Consider the following 15,330-nt stretch of genomic DNA (forward strand, 5'->3'; position numbering starts at 1 on the left):
CTTTCTTGCAGGTTCCCAGAGACCATGGTCCAGTCTTTGGTGCCAGCTCTGGCCTTGATGGAAATAACTGTCCACAGCTATCATTCCGCACTACACTGTTATCCCCACTCCAATCCTGCCAGACAGTGAACCTTTCACGGCATGCATGGTGGCTAATTCAGCCCTGGTGTATTCATTTGAAAATGAGGCCTAAAATACTTGGCAAAACAATGCTTTAAAAAATGTGCAAACAGATAGTATGGAAGGTATGGAAACAAAATCAGTGGAGAGGAAAATGGGACCAGATATTGAAACAATTTGACAAGAGTTATCAGAATTTTTTAAAAGATACATATACTTTACGCTTGACAACTCCTCTAAGAATCTACACCATAGAAGTAATATCAGTGAGTGGGCAGAGATAAATGTGCAAGGATGTCTGCTGCAGTGTTGTCTGTAATGATAGCAAAGAACTGGAACCAATCCAAGAGTCTATCAGTAGAGGATGGTGAAATAAATTGAGGTGCAATCATTCAATGTAATGCTGAGCAACTGTTAAAAAGAACCAAGTGTGTCTGTGAGCGCTGAGGTAGGAAGAATCTCCGAAAGATAGCAAGATGCAGAATAGGACGTAGAGGATGAGTCCATTTTTCTTTTTTACAAACATTCTCCCACCCACTGCCTTGAAACCTTTGTTTGGTGACTCTTCTTTTCCTATCCTAGGCTGGCAATCCAGCAGATCCTTTGCTATCCAGTCCCTTTAGGATGTTAACCATCAGGCCCAACCGAACTGAAATCCCAAGCTCTTTGCATCTTCAAAGTACATATATCACAGGTACATACCAGGCTTGTCATTTTAACTCATTTATTTCTCACCACAGCCATCTGAAGTAGGGACTATGATTATCATTTCCATTTTACAGGTGAGGTCATTATGGTATAGAGAGATTAAACAATTTTCCTAAAGTCACACAGATCATAAATGGCAGAGCCAGGGTCTATGACTCCAAAATCTATGCTCTTAACTCTTCTGTTATGTCACCTGAGGCTCACAGGACCATAAATGAGAATTTTTCTTGTCTCAGGGTATCATCAGGCACAGTATATAATATTAATTAGATATACTAGAATTAATTTAATCATTCCCCTAATGATGGGCAGATAGATTTTTCCAGTCTCATGCTATCACAAACAATGCTGTGATGAATTTCTTCAGTCAGGTGTTTTTGTTGTGTTTTTGTGCACTTGTGGAAACATCTCAGTAGTTTCGATTCACAGAAGGGCAACTGCTAGCTCAAAGGATAAATTTATTTATTTAAGCTTCTCTCTCTTTTTTTACTTTATCCATATATTTATTTTTGGTTGTGTCTTCATTGTAGTGCGCAGGCTTCTCATTGCAGTGGCTTTTCTTGTTGTGGAGCACAGGCTCTCGGGCACACTGGCTCAGTAGTTGTGGTTCCCAGACTCTAGAGCACAGACAAAAGCTGTGACACATCGGCTTAGCTGCTCTGAGACATCTGGGATCTTCCTGGATCAGGAATGGAACCCATGTCTCCTGCATTGGCAGGTGGATTCTTGAGCCATCAGGGAAGCTCAAGAATAAATTTAAATCTGAATGTTGCAGATGCCTATGGCTATATAACAAACCACCCCAAAACTCAGTGTTTAATGCCAACATTCTATTTGAATCATGATTTTTAGGTCAGGAATTCAGGAAGGGCTGAGTTGGGTGACTCATCTTTGGTTCTCTTCCGAGCTAGTTTTATCACTTAGGCAACCGAGCCTCAGAGCTCCTCAACCTCTCTCTCTCCACATGGTGTCATATCCTCCAGGGATTCCCCACATGGTTTGGCTTCATCAGAGCAGGTGATGTCTGGTAATCACAGTTCAGGTAAGATGTAAGAAGTGAAACCCACTGGACAAGTTAAGGGCATGTACTTGGAATGAAGAGAGTATCACTTTTGCTGCATTTTATTAGAGAACTTATAGACTAGCCAAGGTCAAGAGAAGGGGACACAGACCCCATCTTCCTATGGGAGAAGTGTCAAAGAATTCATGGACACTTTCACTCTACCACGGTAGGCATTTCCAAATTGTCCTCCAAAATGTTGGTCAGTTTACCTTTCCACCAACAGTGTTCAAGTCTGACTTTCCCCACTGATACTATTCATTGTGAAACAGTTTAATTGGTACCAATCTGGCAGTTGAAATGGTATTTGTTATTTTGTTATGCATTTCTTTAATTATGAAGGAAGGTAAGTATCTTTCATGTAATAACTGTTCATTAAAAATTTTTTCTTTCCTTGTGAATTGTCTATTTATATACTTGACCCATTTTAAAATTTGGTTGTCTTTTTAAATATTGATCTCTAAAAAGCGTATATTAAGGAGATTAGCTCTTTATCTGACATTGTGTTACAAAACAGTTTTCCCAGTGTGGGCCACAGTCTTTTGACACGTATATATATATATATATATATATATATATATATATATATATATATATATATATATATATATAATTTTCTCCATTCAGGTTTTTCAATGTTTTCACATGTTCAAATTATCTATCTTTTATTTTAAGACTTCTGAGTTTTATACGGCACGTTCCTTTCCTTTTCCAGAATTTTCCTGCTGATTTCAAATGTTTATTTTTCTAGAAGATTAATATCATTTTTCAAGGCTTCCTCTCTAAATCTATTGGTGTTTGGATTGACAGATCCCATAAAGAAAAAAAAAAAAAATGAAAGTGTTAGTCGCTCAGTCTCTTTGCAACCCCATGGACTGTAGCCCATCAGGCTCCTCTGTCCATGGGACTCTCCGGGTAAGAATACTGGAGTAGGTTGCCATTCCCTTCTCCAGGGGATCTTCCTGACCAAGGGATGGAACCTGGGTCTCCCGAATTTCAGGCAGATTCTTTTACCATCTGAGCCACCTGGGAAGCCCCATAAAGAAAATGCACAACTTTACAATTGCGGGGGCAGGGCTGCAAGTCACCTTGTTGTCTTCCACAGGACACTGAGGCTTATTGAGGGGGGTGACACTGCCGTCTTGAGGAGACCCCAGCACTGTGGGTACCTAACAAGAAAGAGAGCCCAAGAGCCCAAAGGGCAGCGTGGGGTCAGGCAGGCTCCCCACAGCCCTGTCTGTCTGGCCTGGCCAGGAGAGGCCTGTGACTCCTAGACCTCCACTGCAGGGTGAACTTAGGCCTCCTTGAAAGAAACATTCCTTGCAGGTCCAGGAGAGGGGCCAGACGTACTCTCAAAGAGCTAATTCACAACATAGGAGATTTTACAGAGTGGCATCCTCTTCAGGAGACCAAACACAGTAACACCTTTGCCAAGGACAGTCCTATGGGCTCAACATCACAGACTTGCGGGGAGGCAGGGATCTGCTCTGGGAACCTCAGATACAGCAGGCTGCTCTGAGCACAGGCCGTCAGGCTTACCTCCTACCCAGCCAGGCTCAGCTGTCTTTTCTCTGATCTGTAGCCCCAGACAATAGTGTCCTTCACCCAAACGTTCCCCAGGCAGGACCCAAAGGCCTTCTCCCCGGTGCCCAGGGAGACTGAGTAGGTCTTCGTTTATTTTTTTTAATTTATTTATTTGGCTGCTTTGGGTCATAGTTTCAGCACACAGGATCTTCACTACATCACGAGGGCTCTTTTGTAGCAGCAAATGGGCCCTCCAGTTGTGGCACACAGGAGCTCGCACGCTACACAGGCCCACAGGTGCAGCACGTGGGCCTACCTGCTCTGCTACACATGGGATCTCAGGTCCCTGACCAGGGATCCCTGCATCGGAAAGTGGATTCTTAAACAGGGAAGTCCCAGGATTCATTTATTCAGGGATTATTTACTGATGCCTGAACAACAACAAATATCCCAAGAACACCGACTGGCACACAGTAGACATCCATTATTCAGTCGCTTGTGTCCGACTCTTTGCGACCCCATGGACTGCAGCACACCAGGCCCCCCTGTCCTTCACTATCTCCCAGGGTTCGCTCAAACTCATGACTCTGAGTCGGTGATGCCATCCAACCTTCTCATCCTCTGTCGCCTCTTCTCCTCCTGCCCTCAATCTTTCCCAGCATCGGAGGCTTTTCCAATGGGTCTTGGCTCTTCAATTCAGGTGGCCAAAGTATTGGAGCCTCAGCTTCAGCATCAGTCCCAGAGAATAAAAGAGATGAGATTTCTTGCCCTCCTGGAGCTTACAGACAATACAAATAACCAGAGTGAATAAGTAAATATGATAGGAACTAACACTGAAAGAAAACAGGGCAAAGTATGAGATCTTGGGAATTGGAGGCAAGCAGATGAGGGACATCCATTTGCTATCAACCTGGTTAAGCGATGGGCAGCCCTTACAGAGGAGGCAAGAAGGAGAGGGAGGGGTTTATTCTCCCAGCTCTCTCCCTGTGGGGTCACAGCTCTGGCCTGCTGGCCCTCTCCCTCACTTTCTTGGTTCTGGCAGCCACTTCCTTCCTTCCCACTCAGGCCTGGGAGTAGCTAAAGGCACCCCACACTCCTGGGCCTGCAAACTGCTTTCTCCGTTGGGGTTTCCTTACATCCCATCCACATTTCTGCCAATAGTCCTTGAATAATCCTGAGTGTTGTATTCTGCTGAAAGACAGAGAAGTACAGTGACATTTGAGCAGGCTGAGGATCAGGCCATGCTGATATCCAAGGGAAGAGAGTCCTGGGCAGAGGGGACCGTGCTGGAGATAGGACAGTACACTTGACCCTTTGTAATTTTTTTTCATTTGCCTGTGTCAGCTCCAGAGTGCATGCGCTCAGTAGGTATGGTGCAAGGACTGCAACATGCAGGACCTTAGCTCCTAAATCACAGATTGAATCCACGTCCCCTGCATTGCAGATTGAAGATAAAAAGAGAGGAGGGCAGCAGAGGATGAGATGGCTGGATAGCATCACCAATTCAATGGACATGAACTCGGGCAAACTTCAGGAGATAGTGAGGGGAAGGGAGGCCTGGTGTGCTGCAGTCCATGGGGTCACAAAGAGTCGGACACGACTTAGCCACTAAACAACAACAACCACCCCTGCAATGCAAGGCAGATCCTTAACCACTGGACCTCGAGGGAAGTCTCAGACCTGACTGTTTCGAAGAAAGGCTGGAGTGACTGGAGCAGAGGGAAGGGAGCAGTAGGAAATGGTATCTTAGTGGAGTGTGTTGATGAAGAGGGCCACTGGAGGGCTTCAATCTGAGGAGTGACATGATCTTTTAACAGTCACTCTAGCTGCGGTGTTGAGAACAGACTATGGGGGTCAAGGATGGAAATAGGGAGGTCAGTGCAGGGGCTGCTGCAGTGTCCCAGAGACAGACAGTAGAGGCTCAGGTGGCAATGGGGACAGAGTGAGCCCATAGGGTTTGCTAGCAGATCGGGTGTGGAGTATGAGAGAAAGGAAGCAAGGGTGATCCAAGGATTTAGCTGGGCTGCTAGATTTCTTGTGACTTCTCTGCATCCACCCAGCCTGGGTTTCTGAGTGCCGTGGGCATGCATGCCTGCGTGTTTGTGTGTGTCCAGCCCCTGGGGCTGTACACTGCAGACGCAGCTCCTCTTTGGCAGGCTGAGAGACTTGCCAGCCTTAGCCGGGTACAGGAAGGACGGTCCTTAAGCAAGCCACAGCTCCCTCTGCTCAGGGCCATCTCTGTGTGGGTCCTTGGTTCAGGGTCAGTGTGGATTCAGCCGCGTGGCACTGGGAAGGGAGGCTAAGCCAGATACCCAGAGGCAGCCCTGTGAGTGGACTGACGGTTGCCACATAGGTGACCTGCTTTCTGGGGCACTCCCAGGTTCAGGTTCTTCAGCCTGGGTTCTGAACTGAACGTAACCTGCTTCTTCCATTACTTGCTCAGCTGGCTTCCTCTAAGGCTCCTGCCCTCAGATGGGGCATCCGAGGGGAGGGGAGCATAAGGATCCTGCTCAGGGGTGGCCCAGCTCCCTTCCTTAGGGTTCTGAGCCTTCACCCCTCCTGCTGGCCGTGTTTTTTATGACTCCTGGCTTGGAGGACCTTTTCCCACAGCATCCTGAGGTGTAACCTGGCTGGACTCTCTCTGCTCCAGCCCCCGCAGTCAGGTTGAGCACCTTCTAGCCCATCTGGGCCTGGCCTCCACGGATAACGGCACCACCATCCTGAACTTTCCCTAAGCTGCTTCCATGCTGAGCTCTCCACAGGCCTGTCCTCCTGGCCCCCTGGGGTCCATCTAGTACAGTGAGTTGGTTAGAAGTGTGGGTTCTGGAGTACAAGTGCTTCCACTCATCTGCACATAACCTTGGGAAGTCACCTAACTTCTCCAAACCTCCACTTCATCAGCTGACCTTGTAGAGGCCCTTGCATATTGGAAGCCCTTGTCAGTATATCTGAACAAGCTACTGCATGTAATACGCTCAACACAGTGCCCGACCCACAGTATGTGCTCAAGAAAAGTTAGTTATTTAAGTCATCCCCATCTCCAGTTGAAGAAACTGAGGTTCACAGAGGAACAGAACTTGTCCAAGACCACAGGGCTGAGAAATGATGGAGCCAGATCCCCTTAGGCCCTGCCCATGCATTTGTCCCCTTGTTCCCTATCTCTGTGAGGCCAGCACAGAGTAGGTATCACCCCACAAAAAGAGAAGCCAGGAGCTTACACTCTGAGAACCCCAAGGTGGGGGAAGGCTCCTGTTATAATGGGAGATACAAAGATTAATTAAACACAAGAGGCTGCCCATTCTGGAGCCAAGAGCCACAGCACTCTGGGAACAGTATCCCTCCCCACATAAAGCGTCAAGGAACCTCCATGGAGGGGTGACACCTGGGTCCCTGATACAGGACTGGCTCATCGAATCACAAAGGTCATAATAAATGGTAACTATACAAATTCTGAACTTCTAAAGGCAATCCAGGTTTCAAACATTCCATCTCATTGTTGAAATAAAGCAGCAAGAGCCTCAGATTGAGGCTCCTAAACATTGTGGCACCTAAATAACCCCTCCCAGCCAGATGGGTCACAAAAATCCATGTGACTTCACATGTCCTGAGCTCAACTTGGAGGAAATATAGTCCCCATTCTTCCAGGCACACTGATGCCAGCTGCCCCTGCTTCATCGGTGTGTGCATGTCCACACAGACACTAACACCAACTAAGGCTAAGGGTCACCTAGTCTTGGGACATTAGGTGACTGTGGTTTGAGAAGCACACTCCCCTGTCTTCCAGCAAAGAGTCTAACCCTAGAGATGGGCACTGTAATGCTGAAAGGGGCCTTTTGAATCCTCGGGCTTCGCTGGTGACTCAGACAGTAAAAAAAATCTGCCTCCAATATAAGAGATGAGGGTTTGATCCCTGGGTCAGAAAGATTCCCTAGAGAAGGGAATGGTACTCTTGCCTGGAGAATTCCATGGACAGAGGAAAAGCCTCTGGCCTTGCACACTTCTTGTCAGCATGAAGGGCAAGGTCTGGTCTAGGCGACACAACGTCGGGAGTCTCTGAACAGCTGGTTATGGAGGCTGTGGCTCTTTCAGTGTCGCCTTGCAATCTTAGCGTCTAGCTGCAGACGTGCCTTTCACGTTGCCTCCTGCCAGGAGTTTCGGTTTTGGTTTCTGATAGCAGAACTGAGTCCTACCCTTTCCCTCTATTGCCCTCCACATTCTCCTTCCTCCTCCCTTGTCTCTGTCCCTCCTTCCCTCTCCCACGCCTGTAAGACGTGGCCCCCTGCTCCCCGGCTCTGTGGGAAGAGGTAAGGGAAAAATGAGAGGGGATAGAGAAGTGGGGAGAGTTAACATTTTCAGGGCTGGGCAGCCACTCACATTTGTACAAATTATGCACTACACAACTCTAGGGGCACAGTCACCTCAATGTCACGAGGTTTTGCATAGTTATTAGCACACTTCTCAGGCAGATGGCAGTAAAGCATCCTGGGGTGGGGTGGGGAGGACATCTATTTGAAGTGAGGAGAGTGGGATAAAGGGGCTTAGTGCATTTTGGCTCTGAGCTCCTAGAAGTCCCACACCATTCTCTGTCCCACGCACTGCCACTACCCCCAGGCCAAAGTTCTAACCCACTTGTCCCTCACTGCTCAGCTTCTCAGCTGAGCTAGAGCCACAGTGAGAGACTCTTGTTCAAAAGAGGCTGGTCAATCACCACTAGGCTGGTCAATCACCACTAGTGGGAACCCAAGCAAGTCTCTTCCTTTCGGAGCCTCAGTTACCCCATCTGTAATTTGCAGAGGGGACAAAATGATCTCTAAGGGGCTCTCTGGAGTGAACATCTGAGTCTGACTGCGGGTGCCTGGGAGGCAGGTGAGTAACAGCTAGGTTTGGCCTCAGGGTCCTCTTCTCACTGAAGGAAGAAGGCTGTCATTGCCCTGACTGAAAGCAGAGCTCAGAGGACCCTTTTGTTGAAGGATGACGATGGAGGCCTCATGAGGTCACCCAGAGGAGCTATGTGACTGGGAGTAAGTCCTCTAACTTCTCGTTTCCTCCCTCACAAAAACAGGGGTGACACATACCTTGCAGGTGTTTGTGAGGATTAAAGGGAACACTGTGTGCAAAGTCGCTGGCACAGAGGAGGCGCTCAGAGAAGGGCAGAGGAGAGGAGCCCTGGGGAGCACAAAGGAGCCAGGCACCAAGGCTCTGATGGAGGCGTAGCAGCCTGCAGGGCCCCTGGCCCACCACTGCCTGAGCTCAGGCTCCAGGACAGGAAACCTACCTGGTTTCCTCTGGGCCTAACGCCCGCTAAACTGCCTCCCGCTGTGGGCTCCCCTCCCCTCTCTTTGCCTGACCGCACTTCCGAGACAATGCTGAGGGCCTGCCAGCTCTGCGGGAACCCCAAAGAGCCCTAACCCCTCGGTCTGGCAGGCAAGGCCCCTCCCTAGCACCCTCAGTGCCCCTGACACTCCCAGTCACCTAGAGTTACCTGACACCTCCCCCCCACCCCCTGCCCCAACCTCCGGGCCTTTGTCCACACCATACCCCTCTGTGTCACAGGCCTTTCCTTCTCTCCTCTCCCTGCCCCCTAAGCGAGCTAAATCCTTCTCATTGTTTAGGGCCTGGCTCAAATGTCACCCTCTCTGGGAAGCCTTTCCCTATCCTTCCAGTAAAGAAAATAATCGCCCTTCCTGTTGGCTCCCTCAGCTCAGGATTCATAGTCTGGAGTGCAGTGGCGCTGAGTCAGTCATATCCACATGGAGCCTAGGCGCCCTTATAGGTATCTCTAAGACCGAGGCCAGTCACCTCTACCTAAGCGGGAGGGTGTTGGGAAAATTCAAGTAAAGGAGATGTAAAGTCCATATCCACAGTGCGGACACACAATCGGTCCCCAATAAACGCTGCTTGGAACTTCAAGTTCAGCCGGCCAACCCGGCAGGGTGCCGGAAGGATGTGTCAGGTACGTTTCAGTCCTGTCTTCCAGCTCTTTCCAGTGGTCTTCAGGTTCCCGCCCAGGGACGCTGCTAGCCCATAGTTCATTGGAAGATCAACCATGACTGACAGGCCCTGAGCCCAATGACTGACCTAGTCCTTCCTGGAGCATGTAGTCCACCCTGAGGCTCTCTTTGGCACCTTCAGGGAGGAAGACAGAGGGTGAGAGTCGTTTGGGGGGATAGGACTAATTTTCACGGCAGACTTGTGTCAGCTGTGCGGCCCCACTGATGACTCAGGACTACTCCCCACCCTTCCCCTTCAGGAAGAGGCCCTGTCATAATCACAGTTGTGCTACATAAAAATAGCTTCATTTCACAGTGCATGAACATCAGGCCTTTCCACTGAGGGAAGAGGAAGCCCATTTCCCCACCTACATTCCCCTGGCCCCATTCAAAAGCGGATCCTTAGGGGTGGGGTCTTCACACTTCTCCTTGAATGGCTTGAGCAGCAACTTCCTTCCCAGCTTTGGTGCAGAAGGCTTTTTGCGGCTTTGCAATCAGCTTCTCACATTTTCTCATTTGTCCCTCATACCAGAGATATGGGACATAGCAGCTGAGGTTATTGTACCCATTCTGCAGGTGTGGAAACCCAGACCAAGGGAGGGGAGGTGACTTGCCCTCCTCACACCGTGAGCTGATGGTGGAGCTGAGTTGTGGGCACCTGTCTCCTGTTACAATGTTCCCTCTGTTCTGGCATGTGCCTTCTCCTTGGAAAATGCTGTGGTCACAGCCAAGGCAAAGAAGAAAAGGGGAGGAGAGAGAGGCTGGACAGAGCCCAGCTTTGAGGAGCAAGACATTCATGCAACAAATATTTGTGGGACTTCCCCGGTGGTCCAGTGGTTAAGGCTTTGCCTTCCAAAGCAGGGTGGAGGTCTCTATCCCTAGTCAGGGAGCTAAGACCCCACATGCCTCACAGCCAAAAACACAAAACGTAAAACAGAAATAATATTGTAACTAATTCAATAAAGACTTTAAAAATGGTTCACATTTTTTTTTAATGAAAAGATTTTTTTAATTGTCAAGCTCTGCTGCATGCCAGACACCACACTAGGCACTAGGAATACAGTAGAGAGCAGAAAAGGGGTCCAGTTCCTGCCCTTATGAAGCTTACAGTTTAATAGAGAGCTGACATTGACCAAGCCAATACCAGATGCTTTGCAAAACGTATACATGGAATAAATCATTTAATTCTCACAAACATCTCTGTAAGGTAGCATATTGGATATTTGTCATTCGTGTTGGCCACTCAGCATCTAAAACCCCTTCCTATGTGTGGGGTAGTCTTCATGCATGAGGAGGAGCCCAACTTCCATGCCTGGGACTAAGTATGCCAGCCTTCCTTGCAGTTAAGCCTGGGCATGTGACCAGGCCTGGCCAATCAGCATGACCATCCCACACCTGCTATTGAAGCAATAACTGCACAAATCCAACATGGCAATCAGGGCTCCACCTGACTTCCCAGAGGCACCAGCAGTCGTTTGTAGGGGCAGGGTCCCTGGTTCACTGCTGGTGGAGCCAGTGTCTGGACACTCCCCTCCTCAGCCTCTCCTCCTTGCTCCACTCACTAGCAGCCTTCATCCTGGAGGCAGAGAGCCTGTCCTCCTTACTCCACTCACTAGCATCCTCTGGAACACAGGACTGATGGAAGCACACACTTCCTTACACACCTGCCAGGATATCCTGGCACCCAAATGCCTTTGCCTGGCACCCAAGGTTCTTCCAACCTCTCCCCACACCCGACATGCACATCACTCCTCCAGCTCAACCCAGTGCTCTGACCACACACCTCTCTCGCCAGTTGCTCCCATTCCATTGCTACTCTGCCCTGCCCTGTCCCTTGCACCTTCTCGCACTGCCTTGGCTTATGCTGTTCCCACTGTTAGGGATACCCTTCCCTGTCCCCTCCCACTCACCTAATAATAAAGTCTCATTCATTCTTAAATCAGCTTCAAATACCAATTCATCCATGAAGCTTCCCTCAACCCTACCTAGACACCCACTAATACTGTTTCCTTTATTTTGTCCATAGAAGTTCTGTGGATCAGCTGCTTTGGAGCAAAAAAAAGTGTGCCTGTGGAACCAGGAGCCCGGGCTTTTGGTCAAACAGACACGGTTTCAAATCTAGGCTTTGCCATTTACATGCAGTTTACCTCCCCGCAGCCCCATCCTTCAGCCTCTCTGACCTCCCCCCACCCATGCCACATTGGTGGTTTCCTGTTCATTCTGCCCTATGAATGACACCCCCTCCAGGCCCAGCACTGTGGGCATCAGCTCTGGGGCCAAACCCGGGTCATGGAGGACTTTGCTACCCATTGAAGCCATGCCTGATCCCCTTGGCTCAGTCCCACCCCTTCAAACCCACCCTCCACTACAGAACATAAGGCAGGTCACAGAGCACCTAGTGAGAGCCTCTGACTGGGCCTCCTCTGGCACCAGGGAGAGAAATGCATAGGTATGTCTTATCTGTGCACCGAAATGCCAACAAGTACAAGCAGGTGTGTGTGCATGCAGCTGTGTGCAGACTTGGAGGGGGGGGTGTATGTGGGAGCATATGTTTCTTATCTGAGTATGTGTGTAGCTGCTGTGGTTGTCAACTCAGAGCAAAAAAAAAAAAGCCCACATTTCCTGTTAAGAATCAATTAGAACATTTTTTAAAAAATAGAAGCCCAAATCTCCCTGGGAGTGTCATCAGAGCTTGGGGGATGAAAGGTGGGAAGGCAGGGCAGGAAGGATGGGAACAGGGGGCAGGACTCTGCTGCCAAGTCATTGTGTGACCCCAAACAACACTTCTCCGGGCTTCAGTTTCCCTTTCTGTAATAGCAGGATGGAGACTAGGTGATCTCTGAACCGTCTCATTCATGGAGACAGATCAGTATACAGAGTACACTCTTCAGAGGGAGAGACCATGCACAGTTCGATTTCTCTTTAGGCACACTGCCCAACTCACATTGATCTAACCCTTCCCAGACTACCCCTGGAAACATAGGCTATACTCTGCCCTGTGGCTGCATGGAGGAGGGGACAGGGCAGATGTTTCCAGGGGGAAAGGAGCAAAGTCTCCCACCCTCATCAGCAACTTCCTCTCCACTCCTACCTGATCTGCCCTGCTTCCTCCTGGTTCCCACATCCCCAAACAGAAGAGAAACAAATTACTTCCCCTGTAGAAAACAAATTAGTTCCCCTGGAGAAGGGAATAGCGACCCACTCCAGCATTCTTGCCTGGGAAATCCCATAGACAGAGGAGCCTGGCAGACAAACACTTTCACCTCAGGAAAGGGCAGGAGTCCCTGTCCTTCCACCCACCCCACCTGCAGTGGGGGAAGTTGCATGGAGGAGAGGCCAGGTTCACACCCAAGTTCCCTCGCATTTCACAGATGAGAAAATGCAGAGTGAGACAGTGGTGGTGTCAGGATTGCACCTAGCTTCCCACAAGCCTTTCCACACCATCAGGCTGCACTTCCCTGAAGGAGGATGTGTGTGTGTGTGTGTGTGTGTGTGTGTACACGCGCGCGCGCTCAGTCATGTCCAACTCTTTTGTGACCCTATGGACTACAGCCTGGCAGACTCCTCTGTCCATGGGATTTCCCAGGCAGGAATACTGGGGTAGGTTGCCATTTCCTCCTCCAAGGGATCTTCCCAACCCAGGGATCAAACTTGAGTCTCTTGCATCTCTTGTGTTGGCAGGTGGATTCTTTACCACTGTACCACCTGGGAAGCCCATGAAGGAGGGTCCCTAACTCTCATTTCCACTGAGGGTGGAATGTAAGACAGGAACTGACACTGCAGCACAGGGACTTCAGACAGAAGCCAGGAAGCAGATCCCCTGAGGTTCTCCAGTAAGGTGCCAAAGGAACCTCCTCACAGGCATGCCTTTAGAGTAGAGAATACCCTAGAATGCAGTAGCTCCTCATGGTTAAGAAGAGGGCTGAAGAGGCTAGGATTTCTGCCTGTTATCCTGCACGGAAATGGGCAGGATTCCCAGAGAAGGAGAAAAGCTACCATGACTGGACTCTGTGCTCAGTATTCACACCTGTGCCTATATTACAGATGAGGAAACTGAAAACCAGAGAGGTTAAGTGACTTTCCCAAGCTCACCTATGTGATATGACCCCAAAATCTTTCTTTCCACTAAATAGTTCCTCTACACAGAGCACAAGATGAATTTAAAAACCTGATCCATAAGGTGAGTTTAGATGATATGTGGATGAATTGTTCACTGTTTTACTACTATATTGATCTGAGAATTCCCTGGTGATCCAGTGGTTAGGACTTCATGTTTTCACCGCTAAGGGTGTGGGTTCAGTCCCTGGTTGGGGAACTAACATCCCACAGACCACATTGTGTGGCCAAATTTAAAAAACAAAAACCAATATATTGATCCAAGTATAAATCAAGAAAAAATAAATCTGCTATCAAACTCATGAATTCACAGATATTATTGCTTGGGACTAGACTAAGTTTTGAAAGGAGTTGAGAAATATCAAATGGTTAATCATTTAGGTAACAAAACTCCGGTAAGTAATGCAAGAATGGCTGAAGCTTTAGAAGCAACCCTTGTAACCACTCCGTTGGAGACATTAAATATGGGCCCCTGTTGGCAAACACCTGGGCCACTCCTGAGTGTGTGCCCCACCCCCACCCTATTGCCTGTCTGGTCCTAGCCAAGCAGCTCAGGCTCTGGTGTGTGTGGAGGGGCCAGCTGAGGTGAGATGGTGGAGAGATGAGCTGCCGGCTTCTGGGGGGGGAGGTGGGCGCGAGGAAGGGCGGCCTGCAAGGCTCAGAGAGTGAGATGCGGTCCCTGGGAGCTGCAGTCAGCTCTGAGAAGAGCGCCATTCGGCATGTGGTATGCACTGTGTGGGTGTCCCTTCCTCTCTAGGTTTTAGCTCCTCATTTTGGGTCCTGGTTCCCACTTTCCTCTGTCCCTACCAGTTTCAGCCTTGCTCATTTTGTGAGGAGCCATCCCAGCAGGGGGAAGGCTCTGGGCCTCACCCAGGAGACAGCTCCACTCCTGGGCCTTTCCTCATGGGTCTCCAGGCCTGGCCTAGAAGCCAGGTCCACGCGCAGCTGGGCATCAGGCCTGGCAGCGATCTGTTGGGGAGGTGAGGGAGGGGCTCCATTTTCTTTCAGCCTCCTCCCCACACTAGCCCTCTGGTGAGTCCAGCCTGCCTTAATGACTCAGGGCCTAGTCACCCATCCAGGATTTGAATCCTGAAAGATCAAGATCATATTCATCAATAAACATTTTTCCAGTATATCCCCCAAAGCTCTGGGTTAAGTGCTCTTGACAGGTTTTTATTGAATCTTCATAACACTCAGGGTCGATTCTGTTATTGTCAACGCTAAGCAGGTGGCAAACTGGGTCTCAAAGAAGTGAAACCATCTCGTCTAAGGTCAGACATCTGTCAGGGAACAGCCAGGATTCTATATGATTATGAATCTGTGCTGTTTCCCCATCTGTGTAAAGGGAGGGCTCACTATTAAGGAAGACGGTAGATTCTTCAACCTAACTCCATCCCCAATTTCAATACCAAGCACATTGATAATAGTCATCTTTTTCTTTCTTTTTTTTTTAGCTGTGATGCATGTGGGGTCTTAGTTCCCTGACCAGGGATGGAACCCATGCCCCCTGCACTGGAAGTGCAGAGTCTTAACCACTGGAGCACCAGGCAAGTGCCAGGAGTAGTTATCCTTAGAGCTTTATCAGTTGCCTATACCTTAGTGTGAGTGGATGATCATTGTGACCTTGTACCGCTAATGTTTTCTCATTTAGCATCTTATTGAGTTCATGCCAAAAAGAGCAGATACCATTACCCCCATTTTACAGTTGAGAAACACAAGACTCAGGGAAGTGTCGTGACTGGTCCTGCGATGCCCTGATTAGCGCTGCAACCAGCTCCTCTGTTGGGTGGGCCACTCCCTCTACCGCAACCC

The sequence above is a fragment of the Muntiacus reevesi genome, chromosome 7 (genome assembly GCF_963930625.1).
Source record: "Muntiacus reevesi chromosome 7, mMunRee1.1, whole genome shotgun sequence".
NCBI classification, from domain to species: Eukaryota; Metazoa; Chordata; class Mammalia; order Artiodactyla; family Cervidae; genus Muntiacus; species Muntiacus reevesi.